The sequence below is a fragment of the Elephas maximus genome, chromosome 2, assembly GCF_024166365.1.
Source record: "Elephas maximus indicus isolate mEleMax1 chromosome 2, mEleMax1 primary haplotype, whole genome shotgun sequence".
Taxonomy (NCBI): Eukaryota; Metazoa; Chordata; class Mammalia; order Proboscidea; family Elephantidae; genus Elephas; species Elephas maximus.
Genome location: NC_064820.1, coordinates 103,647,547 through 103,661,977, shown reverse-complemented (window position 1 = coordinate 103,661,977; position 14,431 = coordinate 103,647,547). Strand labels below are relative to the sequence as shown.

The 14,431-nt window shown below is 39.2% G+C and overlaps 1 pseudogene; it reads right to left on the bottom strand.

Moving 5' to 3' along the window:
• The window catches only part of LOC126066741 (lysophospholipid acyltransferase 2-like), a 39,444-nt pseudogene that overhangs the window by 15,734 nt on the left and 9,279 nt on the right, over positions 1-14,431 (bottom strand).

Here is a 14,431-nt window from a genome sequence, read left to right as displayed (position 1 = left end):
CCCTGAATGGCTCGAATGGTTAAGCTCTGGTTACTAACAGAAAGGTTGGCAATTTGAATTCACCCAGAGGTACCTCAGAAGAAAGGACTGGCAACCTATTTCCAAAAGGTCAAAGCCATTGAAAACCCTCTACACAGTTCTACTCTGAAGTATATGGGGTCATCATGAGTCAGAGTCAACTTAATGGCAATGGGTTTGTTTTTTAAATTAATGCTTCTAAGGGAAGGTTTTATGATTTTAAAATACAACTCTTCTAAAACTAGACATTCATCTAATATGCAAGATGTGACTATAAAGTAATTGGCATGTTATTGTTTTGTTAATAAAAGCACCAGGATTTACGTAAGGAACAAACATCTCCTCTGAGTAGTCACCTTGGGAGACTTCAGACTGACTTCAAAGGCTTTTTTGCCTTTGCTCAGAACAATTTTACGACCTCTCTTTTGGACTTGTCTTTAGTCTGTTGTATTTTATTTTAAACATGTATCTTTAAAGGTAGCCACACTTTATCCTTGAAGTTGGATTTCATCTTCATCAATAGCTAAAAATACTCTAAAGTAGGAGATAGGGACCTGGATACACCAGGATGGGAGATGCGGGAGTGACAACAGGTGTTAGGGGTGGGGGATGCAGTGTGGCACTCTGTATTAGGGGTGATATTCATAATACTCAATATAGTGTACTGGGTTGAGTCCTGCCCAATATTCATGTCCTTTGTGGAACCTTGGAATGTGACTTCTTTTTTTTTTTTTTGGAAATAGGGTCATTGCAGATGTAATTAGTTAGGTTCACACTGAAGCAGAGTGAGCCCTTAATCCAGTATGACTGGAGTCTTATAAGAAGAGGAAAAGAGACATAGGGACAAACGCAGGGAGAATGCCTATGCAACGACGAAGCAGAGATCGAGTGACGCAGCTATAAACCAAGGAACGCCAAGGATTGTGGGCTGTACCAGAAGCTAAGAGAAGGGGATGGAACAGATCCTCCCCTAGATGTTTCAGAGAGTATGGCCCTGCTGACCCCTTGATTTTGGACTTCTAGCCTCCGGAACTGTGACAGAATAAATTTCTGTCCTTTTAAGCCACCCAATTTTTCATACTTGTTATGGCAGCCCTAGGAAGTTCATATAATAGGCGTGGCAGGATATCAGTCAAGGGGCACACATGGCCTGGAGCAAGCTCCTGGAGGACATTAACCCGAGAACCTGGTCTTAAACCTTTAGGAGCTGGATATTGAGGCATTTTAGGAGGTTCCATGGGGTAAACTGGGGCACTGGGGATAAACGGACACTTGGTGATTTCTGAGTCGCTGCATTTACAAACCAGTAAAGGAGAATTTGGGCGTTTTAATGTCCACCAAAGAAGCACAGTGCACACAGCTGAATATCAATCTTTCCAAAAAGTGAAGAGGCTGCTCCTGTCCTTGTGTGGCTTGTCATTGACCCAAATGGCGCTGCCCAAGAGTTGTTCAGAGGTGTTCAGAGCAACAGCATAATGTTGGAATCAACATGCAGGATCCCAGGATAGCTCTCTTGAAGGGCACTGCTTATGTGAATATTTTGAGTCCCTGAGGGGTGCACATGGTTAAGTAAGCACTGGACTGCTAACCAAAAGTTTGGAGGTCAAGTCTACCCAGGGACACCTTGAAAGAAAGGCTGCTGATGTACTGCCAAATATGTAGAGTCCATAAACTCATTAGGAACAGAGATCATGCCTTTTTACTTGTTCTCCCTAGCACAATGCTTGGCATTGCTTGGTTGCTTAATAAGTATTTGTTGAACGAATGGCATGTTTGCTAAAGAAAAATAACTTCGAAGTGAAAACTCATATTTGAGGCTTTTAAAAATTACTGTTTTTAGGGCAGTAAACTCTTTTCATTTTACTGTAGATAATTCTAAAAATCTCTTGAATAGAGAAATCCACCAATATTTATTCCTGACTCAAAATATTTTGGATAACTACCTACTTGAATCTTGAAACCAGTCCTTTCCAATGCTCTTTTAATTATTACATGATTTTAAAATCTGCAGTAGATGTTACTCGGTCTTTAACTCCTTGAAGTTCCTTTTAGCTCTAGCTAAAAAGTGCTGCTAACCTCCCTTTTAGCAGCTAGGACTTGAGGCTCTGTTGAGGGTGGAGCTACTACTATTGCTGCTAAAAAAAAAAAGCAGCTATTTATCAGGCTGTGCCTAGCACCGTGCTAAATGCATAATTCTCCTAACCTCCTTTACTGATGAAGAAACTGAGCCACAGAGGAACTAAACCTATTTGCACAGCTAGTAAGTGGTGAAGCTAGGTTTTGATTCCAGGCAATGTAACTTTGTGCTGGGCACCCTTGACCAGCACAGTATATTAAGGACCAGGAGTTTGTTTATCCTCAACCAATCAACAGGGTAGGAATTGAAGGATTTCCTATATCTAAAAAGCCCCTTAGAGCTCCCATTACACTGAATCTCAGAAACCAGATATCAAAAAGGAGACTTTGTTGAACATTCATTTTCCAAGTATTTATTGACTACACATGATGTGCCAGGTAAGGGACCCACAATCCACTGGTTGGAAACTCATGTCTTCTAGGGCTCTTTTTTCTGCTGTTTCCAGTTGGGAAAATACTGGACCCCTGCATCATCTATTTGAATTCTGTCTCCTGAAAAATCTTGCTCCTTAATGAATTGCAAAATAGATCTACTGCTTTCTCCTTTCTGGATCCCCTGGGGGAGTATTTGGTCTCTTTTGACATTTTTTTTATCCTTATAAGGGTAGTAACACCCGGAAGAGGAGGTGGAGGCTAGGAGTGAAGCATATAGGCTATGTGGAACACAGGTACCTTATAAACAATCCATTAACGTTGGCAGCATTTCTCTCTTACTGCAGGATTATCCTCTCTAATGCTGCTGTTCAGGGCCAATGCCTCCGAGACGAACTGTTTCATATATGAATTTAATGTTTTAGGAGGCATTTCAAGTTATACAATGGCCTTCTTTATTATCATAATTAGGAACAATAGTAACATTATTGAACTTTGTACCTTCCTAGAATGATTAACTTGTGCCTTAAAGTGAGGTTAATACAAACAACCAAAGGGAAGACTACTCAAGAACTAAGTCAAGCATACTAAACTGTGAGAGCGCTAAATGTTCCAAACAAGCTGAGAAATTAAAACATTAACTTTTTCACGATAAAAATTATCTAACGTATACTGAAAGGCTGGTCTTTTATAAATGTAGTTACTGCACCCAACCCCAACTCCACCAAGATTTCAGTGTAAAGTAAAAGTTGTCTAACAACAACAAAATAAAGAGTTCTGTCCACATTTCTCTGAAACCCCAAATTTCCAATATTAAAATCATCCCAATATTCTCAATTACTTACTTTAATTTTTTATCATATTGTATATGATGTGTAACCTCACCTTAAATCTTTTTGGAAAAAAGTATACCTAAACCCAAAACCTGTTGCCGTCGAGTCGATTTCGACTCATAGCAACCCTATAGGACACAGTAGAGCTGCCCATAGAATTTCCGAGGTGTGCCTAGTGGATTTAAACTGCTGACCTCTTGGTTAGCAGCTGTAGCACTTAACCAGCACGCCACCAGGGTTTCCAAAGTATACCTATTCCTCTCTTATTGACTATCTTGTTATCTGACATTTTGCACCAACGACAATAGTAGAAAATCTGCTATCTAACTACTCTGCACATTAACGACATACATCTAGCGGTAGCGAACGCTGAGGTACAAGGCAAGAGTAACTCTGGATATGTTATGTGACAACTTAGCTGGGCCATGATTTTCAGTTTGGCAGTTATATAATGATGTAATTTGGCAGTTATGACGTAATCATCTTCCATTTTGTGATCTGATGCGGTCATCCTCCATTTTTGCACAACGCCTATTTTTGCACAACAACCTGGTTTTTGGAACTTAACCATGTCAATAAATGAGGAGTGGGTATTAGTTTAGATTTTAAAAAGAAACAAATAAATACATAGATAAATCAGTAATTGGAAGATTCTTCTCTTTCACCTAAAGCTTTGACCCATGTAAAACTACAACTCCATTTGGGGAAGATCATTTTTTAAAAGATGTGTTCAGTCATTTTTACTTTACAGTGAATGAGTACTTGAACATTTCTTATGAAATATTTTGCTAGAAGATAAAAAGTGAGATGTCCCACCCTTTTCTGAGGGGCAAAAGCACTCAGAACTTTTCTTTATTCTGATTTGGCCTAAGAACAGGACTGTTTCACCTTTAAAACTGAACAACAAAGTCTTTCTCTGTCAAAAATAAAGTGCTGCGGTATAACCATCTTCTATCCTCTGGGGAAGAAATCATATTTAAATCTCAAACATAAAAGGAAGTTCTCTCTCACACTCCTTTATTATACTCAAGGGAAAATACTCAAGTTAACTACCCTGTAGCTGCAGAACCCGTGAGATTAAGATGTTAAAGGTTTCTTTGTCAAAGGGAATACAGTAAACCAGTCCTTTGTCTCACTATTTCTGATTTTTCTGGTACTTTAAACTTTCACCCTCACTGCGGTTAAGTCAAATCATCAGATCAATAAAACATGATGTTCAAAGCTAGCAATTTCATAGCAGAAATGATATGGAGTGTGTAAAATGGGCATTATATCACACAATTGTGCTTTGGGGTAAACTATGACATAATATTCTGAAGGGAAAAAAAAAAGCTTCAAGTCATAAAAATGCAGTGCACTGACCCTCAGAGAGAATTGTTTCCACTGGTCCCAGAGGCATCTGTTGTCCAACACCCTCGCTCCATGTCTGAGCCCTCTCACTCCGTGTGGTTTTTCCCTCAGGGATCATTATTGGCTTTCATAATGATTAGTTTGTGTATGAAAAAGGAAAGCTCAAGACTATAATTTCATACATACTTTAAAAAAAAACACATAAAGAGAATTTTGTAGCGAGACAAGTAATCTCCTGGAGCCTGCTGTGACCAAGAGTATACCTATGAGAAGAACAAGCTGATAAATGAATGTGCTCAGCACACAAGGGGACAAACCACACCTAGGAAAGCTCCAGGCTTAGGGATTTCTGTTCTCCTTAGGCCTCCCTTCAGAAACAATGGGCACTCCCACAGAGACACAGGCACCAGCTGTTAAAGCCAATGAGTAGGGGCCATGCAAGTCAGAAATTCAATGACAAGGATGGGGGGGCGGATATTTCTTATAGAGACAGATGGATAGATAGACAGACAGACAGTTTGTATCGAGTTGACTCTGACTCATGGCAACCTTATGTACAACAGTACAAAACTTTGCCCAGTCCTATGTCATCTTCGTGATTGCTGGCATGTTCAAGTTCATTTTTGTGGCTATTGGACCAATGCGTCTCGCTGAGGGTCTCTCTCACTCTCACTAGCCCTCTGCTTCACCAAACATGATATCCTTTTCCAGTGATTGATCCTCCTGATGATATATCCAAAGCAAGCAAGACAGAAAATGTTCTGTTGCAATCCACAAGGTTTTCATTGGATAATTTTTGGAAGTAAATTGCCAGGCCTTTCTTTCTAGTTTGCCTTAGTCTGAAAGCCCACTAAAACCTGTCTACCATGGGTGACCCAGCTAGTATTTGAAATACTGGTGGCATAGCTTTCAGCATCACAGTAACATGTAAACCACCACAGCATAACAAACTGACAGACAGGTAGTGGGCTTATAGAGATACTTACCAATAAAGGCCTGAATGAGGGGTCAATTGAGGCAAAGTGGAGCTGAAAATGAAGTCCAGAGGTATAACCAGATGAGTATTAAGGAGAAAGTATGAACCATGATGGGAAGCAGCATGGCATGTGACCCAGGTAAATGGTTCATGAGCCCAGCACTTGCAAAGGCTCCTTCCTCTGTGATTACCAAGCCTTCCCACCTGGAGAGACAGAGCAACATAGAGAACTGAGGAACTTGGCTTTAAATCAGGGCTCTAAACCAGTTCATTCTGGTTTGAACCCCTGCTGAGACTTTGCATTTCTAACAAGTTCCCTGTGCTGAGAGTTTGCAGTTCCATCCCAGATATACTGAATCGGAATCTACATTTTAACAAGATCCCACATGATTCTTATATATAACTTCCTGAGAACTTGCTAAAAATGCAAATTCTCAGCAGGGAGCTTGTTAGAAATGCACATCTTCGGCAGTGGTTCGAAGCCCTGCTTTAAAACCTGGGTTGACCTCTCACTGGCTGTGGAACCTTGATCCAATTACTTAATATCTCTGTGCCTCAGTTTCATCATCAGTGATGAGGGATAATAATATGACATACCTCCCAGGGCTGTGGTAAAAAATTACTCCATGAAAACACCTACAACAGTGCTTGGCACATAGCAGCTGCTCAACAAATGTTAGCTTTTATGATATTCTTGTCATGTTGAAAGCATGTACCATCCCCTCCAGCTACATTATGATTTAATGAGCAGGAAAAGTGATTGTTATGGATTGACTCGTGTCCCCAGAAAACATATGTTGAAGTCTTAACCCCTATACTTATGAATGTGACCTTGTTTGGAGAAATAGGGGGTTTTCATTGCAGATGTTTTCAGTTAAATTAATGAAACTATACAGGATAAGGTGAGTCTAATCCTAATGCCTTCTGAGTGGCATTAAAAAGCAGAGCTTTGAACCGGTTCATTCTGGCTCAAACTCCCGCTGAGAATATGCATTTCCATCCTAGATATACTGAATCAGAATCTATAGTTTAACGAGGTCCCAGGTGATTCTTCTGTATAACAAAATTTGAGAACCACTGCTCTACTAGTGGCTCTCAGAACTGGTCCCTAATGAGCAGCATTAGTGTTACCCAGAAAATTGTTAGATATGCAAGTTCCTCACAGGGATATGAACCAGTTTGAAGCCCTGATAAAAAGAGAATGACAGACACAGAAACAGAGTCACACACAGGGAAAAGATAGCCCATGAGGATCTATCTTCAAGCCAAAGAACCCCAAGAAATGCCTGGGGCTACAGAAACTGAACCGGACAATGACAGAAGCTACCAATGATTGATCTCAGGATTTTAACTAGGATGGCTGCCATTTGGCCTGATAAAGATCAAGTTGTCTTGCCCAGTTCTCTAACCCTCCAATTCTCAGCCGAGTGAGGTTGTGGGCCTAAGAGCGGTGAGAAATGAAACTAATGAGAGTGCTAGGCAAGTGAATATTAAAAGATACAAGTTTGAGAATCATGTGGTAAGAGTCATATATGTGACTTTCTTGATTGAGAATGTTTATTGTAAGGGGATGGAGTCCTGATGGTGGAGTGGTTAAGAGCCTCGCTGCTAACAAAAAGGTCAGCAGTTCAAATCCACCAGCCTCTCCTTGGAAACTCTTTGGGGCAGCTCTACTCTGTCCTATAGGGTTGCTATGAGTTGGAATCAACTTGACAGCAATGAGTTTTTTGGTTTTATAGTAAGGGGGATATATGTGATTTTTATATTCATTCCCTCAGTCAAGAGTATTACTCTAACAAACAGTCGTCATCTCTAGACTAAACTAATGCAAGAGCCTTCTAGCTGGTCTTCCTCATTCTACCCTTAACCCACTGTGGTTCATTCTCTACATGGAGCCTGAGTCATCTTTATAAAATACAAATTAGGTACATTACTCCCTGATTAAAACCTATTTTAATTAGAATAAATTAAAATTCTCACTATGGGTTATAAGATCCTGCATTATCTGGCCCCTGATTTCTTTTTTACTTCATTACATAACCTCCAGTTTTTCACTATAGTAGCACTACTAGCCTTTCGATTCCCTAGCTTGTTCCTTGGGGCCTTTGCACTGGTGGTTCTCCCTGGAAATCTTCTGACAGTTGCTCAAAGTCTTCAAGACTTGGTTGGCTTAAATATCACCTCCTCAGAGAGTCTTTCTCAAACCATCCAATTTAAACAAGTGCCCCAACAATTCTGTGACCCATTTGATTTTTTTATATACTTGTCACTACATGAAATTCTTATGTATTTGTCTGCAAGTTTATTATTTCTTTCCCCTTCATTAGGATATAGCTTCATGAGAGCAGGGATCTTGTTTACCCGGCATTTAGCATTGTGCCTAAAGTTAGCACCCACTACATATTTGTTGAATATATGAATGAAGAATATGCAAACCATGCTTAGAAGCTAAAAGAAGAAAAGCAAAATGCGTTTACGAGAACATGTTTCTAAGGGTTGATTGACTCAAAGGGTATTCGGAAAAATGTTCTCAGGGGTTAGACATTCAGAAAACGTAGAGCAATGACTTATATGTTCAATTAATTGATAGCTTCTGTCTAGTTTCTTTTGCCCCTGATTCAGGTTGTCGCCTCCTATCAACAGTTAATTTCCCTTTAGTAATTTACAAAGAGAAGCTTAGGATGGAAATTCAACAGAGTCCAGATCAGAACTGCAGACCCAAAAAACAAGTAAGAGGACCACTCTGCCATTCTGCCCTGATAATTCAATTACTGGGGCAGTCGCTCAAGCTATAACTGAAAGAAACCTTCATGAAAATAATGTTTTGTTTTTTTTTTAAATAACAAAGGACCCAATAAAAGTCCTCTTTATTAGAAATAAACATATATTTAATGCCATATAAACTAACATTCAATTGAGATTGAAAAGAATGAATCACTCACTAATTTTATAAACAAAAAGTTTTGGCACAAACGTGTTAATCTGCTTGGCAATTTTACACCTCATATTTTATAACTAGGTCCATGACTCCTTTTCATCGTGTGAAGCTAATTCCTCTTTCAAACTCAAGGCAAACCTTGTTTTATAAACAGTTAAATGCTTTCAGTTCCATGTTGATGGTCAGATAACTGGTTGTTTCAAACCTTACTTTTCAGTAGCCAATAATAAAACATGTTATATTACGTGGATATTCAAATATCAATGCCATAATGGAATAATGTATCTTTTTGAATATTATAGAATCTTTCATCACAGAATGCCTCACCTAGTCTAATTGTTTTCAAAGGCTGCAGACAATTTAACTCAGAATTTCCTGGGGAGCTATTAAACTTACAGATTCCTGTGCCCCATTCATGGAGATTCTGTTTCTATTGATCTAAATTTAGGTCCAAGAATATGTATTTGTTTAAAAGCTTCCCATATGTTATGGAGTCTGCCAAGTTTACAAAATAGTGAGATTTTCGTCCAACCTCTAACTCAGTCCAGAACCCCTTTATCCACATTTCTAACAAATTGTTACTCAGCTGTGCATTGAGCTCTTCCAGAGAGGGGGATCCCATCTTCATGTAGTTTGCTAACCTTTATTAGAAAGGTCTAGTGGTACAAATGGTTAACCGCTTAGCTGCTAACCAAAAGATTGGCCATTCAAACCTACCCAGTATCTCCAGTGACTCCTTGGGAGAAAGACCTAGCAATATGCTTCTGTAAAGATTATGGCCAAGAAAACCCTATGGGGCAGTTCTACCCTGTCACATAGGGTTGCTATGATTCAAAATTGACTTGCTGATACCTAACAATTGTTGGAAATCTTTTGTTTAATTGAAATGTGCCTGCCAGTGACATTCTCACATGGCATAACAAAAGTTATATGAAGAAAGCCCTTCAAGTATTTTATTACAGCTTTCACGTTCCCTCAAGTCTTTTCTTCTACAGGTAAACAGCCATTTTCCACCAGCAATTGCTCAGAGATACTTTACCATCCAAGGTCTCTCTCTAAGACATCGCACCATTCAGGTACTCTTTTCAGAGCCTTCGCTCCATCACTGCCAGTACAAGGTCCCTAAACCAGCTTTATGAGCCACTTGACCCTGTACAGCAATAGAGGGGCATGCTGCCACTGTATCTTACATACCTTATACTGGTGGTTTTCAAACACCTGCATGCTGAATGGCAGGCACCACAATGAGAAGAAATAATCACTAGTCCATGGTGAAATGAGAAAAATAAATCAGAACATCCTGGCTAACTTTATTCAATCAAAAGCCTATAGTTTTCTTCCTACATTATGTCCTGTTGTTGTTTGGTGCCGTCAAATCGGTTCCAACTCATAGCGACCCCATATACAACAGAACTGCCTGGTCCTGCACCATCCTCATGATCATTGCTATGCTTGAGCCCATTGTTGCAGCCACTATGTCAATCCATCTCGTTGAGGGTCTTTCTCTTTTTTGCTGACCCTCCACTTTCTATCCTGCTCATATTTTTATTTATTTATTTTCAGTGAAACAATAAGAATTATGTGCTTAGTTTATTTGTTCGTCATAATAAAAAAGTTGGCAATCTTATGTTGACAAGACCAATTTCTTTTAGAATTATATTGTCCTGAAAACATCAAAATCCAGGAACCACTGCCCTAGCCTGGCCTCCTTGCTAAAATACCAGTGTTCTCCAGTCCAACCCCTACCACTTACAAACCTGCTGCATCACAAGATACTGTGGTTCTCAAACCATTAGACTCATTAGGTCATTAGAATCACCTGAGGAGTTTTATGAAAATACAGATTCCCAGGCTCCACCATCGAAGCTTATGGTTCAGTTGGTCTTGGGTGAGGCTCACGTACCTGCGTTTTTTAAAACTCCAAAATGGTCCTGGTGATTATCCAGGATTAGAAACCAGGTTCATGATGTGCATTTACTCAACATGTCTCTATATTTATAACTTAGTATCACCAGGAAGGAGACCAGAAGTCTGGTCAGGCATGTTAAATAAAGCATCCACATATACATTTTTAGCACGCTCCTTCCCTTGGGTATAAATATATCTGCAGTTGTGATCCTTTGCTCCTCTTTAGTCTTTCTCTTATCAGGCCAGGTGTCCTTTGCTTTAGGACTGTGCCCACTTGCCCCATCTGCACACTTCCACTTCTGCTCTTTCTTCCCAGAACAAATAATTAATCCAATAAACTGACACCTAAAGCTCTTGGGTTTTATCAACATACCTGTTATAGGGTAGTATCCAAAACTGGAGATAATACTAATACATAATAATCCCCTCATCTGGACACTAAAACATCTACTGCTATAGCTTAAAGTCACCTTCACTTTTACAGAGGTTCCACCACACTGACATTGTTTGGAGCAAGTCAAACTGTTTGACTTCACGTTAATTCCAAACAAGCAGGTCTCCTTCCTCCAATACAACTGATTTTTTAAAATATAATTGCAAGGTATATATTTAACTCTGTTAAGTTTTATCACATTGTTTTTTTGCTATTCAACATATCGAATCTCTTTTTCACAGGGTATTTTATGTAATGGGCCATATGTTATGTAAACTTAATAAATGTAACAACTATGTTGCCATTCAAATAATAACTTTTTTTTCAAATACTGAGATGTTTATTGGATTTTTAAGTGTCCACAATCTTAAATATCCTGTTTTAAATTCCTTCTCTAGGTTTCTGTACAGCACACAACATCAAATATGTGAAATCTGAGTTCTCACAATATTACACGAAAAAATACCATTTAGGAACAACATTTTAGGAAATAGAGGGTTTAAGTGAAAACATTCATTTGGGAAAGTTAATTTCTCTCAATCATGCAGATTGACACAATTATTTTTCCACCTCTCCAGTGCCTTGGGATACACAACATACATTCAGCAATGGGGCACACATATGGCCCTCTGGACATATGCTGAGGTCCTGAGTACCCACGGAAATAATGGAGATGTTTTTATATAAGGCAAATCCCACAGGGATTTGGCATGGGAGGAGATATTTCACTCCATTTCCAATCTGGTATATAGGAAATTACCTATCTATAAATATCCAATCCCCCCAACACACATACACAGTTAATCTCTTTTCAAACCCTTTGAAAAGGTGCTAAGATTTGTCTCTGTTAACATACAAAGAATGGCCCAGAGACTTGTCTTAGTCATCTAGTGCTGCTATAACAGAAATACCACAAGTGGATGGCTTAAACAAAGAGAAATTTATTCTCTCACAGTCTAGTAGGCTAAAAGTCCAAATTCAGGGCATCAGCTCCAGGGGAAGGCTTTCTCACTGTTGGCTCTGGAGGAAGATTCCTTGTCATCAATCTTACCCTGGTTAAGGAGCTTCTCAGGCATAGGGACCCCAGGTCCAAAGGACATACTCTGGTCCTGGTGCTGCTTTCTTGGTGGTACAAGGTTCCCAACTCTCTGCTTGCTTCCCCTTCCTTTCATCTCTCAAGAGTTAAAAGGTGGTACAGGCCACACCTCAGGGAAACTCCCTTTACCTTGGATCAGGGAGGTGACCTGAGTGAGGGTGATGTTACAATCCCACCCTAATCCTCTCAACATGAAATTACAATCACAAAATGGAGGACAACCACACATGGCCTAACCAAGTTGATACACACATTTTTGGGGGGACATAAATCAATCCATGACAAGGCTGTTTCTTGATTCTGATTGCAAACACTGATGTGGAAAAACTATTGTGTCCCAAAGAATTTTCTTGTTCATCCAACTTTTTGGATCATAAGAGCTGAATATTTTCATGTGTATTCTTTCCTCTTTGAGTTTTTTTCACCGGCAACAACAATAACACTAAGATACCAGCAATGTGAAGGCTATAATACCAGGAGCTGTAAAACATGAATGATGGTTTTATAGAAAAAAGTACAAATGGCACAACTGTGTAGCTTATTGATGTTTGTGTTACTACCCATGTTATAACATCATAAAATAATTTAAGTTATGGAAGTTCAATGAAATAATGTCTAATGTTATTTCCCAAAGCTCATGCTGCTGATGTCACTAATACCCCTTTTGGAAAAGTTAGATAATATCCTGGGTATACCCCATGCCAAATGGCAGAAAGAATGAACTTCTGGAGAGCTGGACTGATGGAGGCTGGTTCATAACACACCCTTTTGAGCCAAACAGCTGTCTGAATATTCCAATTATTAAGAAACATCTTGAAACTTGTTGACATCTCTGTTTGCTGAATTCTCAAATTGGGAACTCAGTCCCAATGAGCTGCTCCATTTTTGTCATATCCTCTGAAATTAAAACCTGCAGCATTATTAATGGCATCAGCTAATGTCCATGAAAAATAGTATTTGGGTCTGTAAGCAAAATGAGAGACATACAGATAGATAACCTTTGTTGGGCATGAAGTTGTAGCTTGAAAATACTCATCACTGTTACACCCTACAGGTAATATTTTAGAGATAGACAAATGAAATAATAAGGAAAGTCTACAGACTCAGAGCTTCTGAATAACTATGACTTTGGAGATGGCTCTGTTCTTCCATACTGTATTTCTTCTTCTTTATCTTCACCTGGTTGTGTAATATGGTATGATCTGCCTTTAATGAAAGTAATGTAGTCTTTGTAAGAACAGTGTGGGCCTGCCAGGATATCTATGAAGTTATAGTTGCAACTTAAATACTCCAGTAGAGTTGGCACTCACCTTACAGCAAGACTACGATGGAGTTAGCTTTTCATGCCATCATCAATCCCATCAAACACCCCGTTATGAATTTTGTAAGTGAAAGTAGTGATCATCTGTGTAATTATCATCATTGGGCCCCAAGAATCAGCAGAATAGTGTCCGTAATCAAAGATACAGACTCTAGTAATTTGGTACACTGTGAGGTATCTCAGAGCAAACACAAAACAATATTTATGCATGTTTTCTACTCCTATCAAGATTATGATATAGTAAGAAATTCCTGTTTGTATAAGAAAATGTAAGGCATACCATCCAAAGCAAAAAAGTGCAAGATAAAATCCCCAAGGTGTAGCAACTATGTATACGTCTTATAAAAGAGCTAGTTTTGCTTGAACATAGATGAGCTCAAAACCAAATGGCTGCCAGTAAGGCAAAGAGTTAGCACACTACAAAGTTGACCTGGTCTATGGGCAACTGCATGGCATTGCTAAGGGGCTGCAGCAGGGTGGAGCCTGTGGTGCTATGGTGGCCATGTCCCAAGCCTCTATTCTGTCGTCAGCTCCCTCCCTTGCAGGCTCCCTCCTTGCCCACTTGTGCTCTGCCAAGGCAGAGGCAATGACAGTGGCTGAGGCCTAAGAGGATAGGAATCTGATAACATATTTTTGAACAGAGTTAAGACAAAAGGACTATTTCCTACAGCTTTCCCTCCAAGTCGCATCTTCATCCAGCTATGAATTCACCTACCTATACTCTCATCCGTGTCATATTCCTCCACACTTTCCAGCAGGACATAGTACACATGGTCACAATAAATACAGCATGATATCATAGTAAATACTTCAAAATTTATTTTAAAGGACAATATGAAACATTTCAAACACGGTATTTAAAACTTGCTTCATTGTATCTATAAAAGCACCCCTAAAAATCCTATCAAAAGAGAGGGAGAGAAAGGAATAAGAGTAGTTTGACATATGCTTACTTAGGCTATATTGGGAAGTGATAATTTTTTCTTTTTCTATAAATGCTACAATTTTCTTATTAAAAATGTGCACTAATCTTTTTAATTGAAATCAACA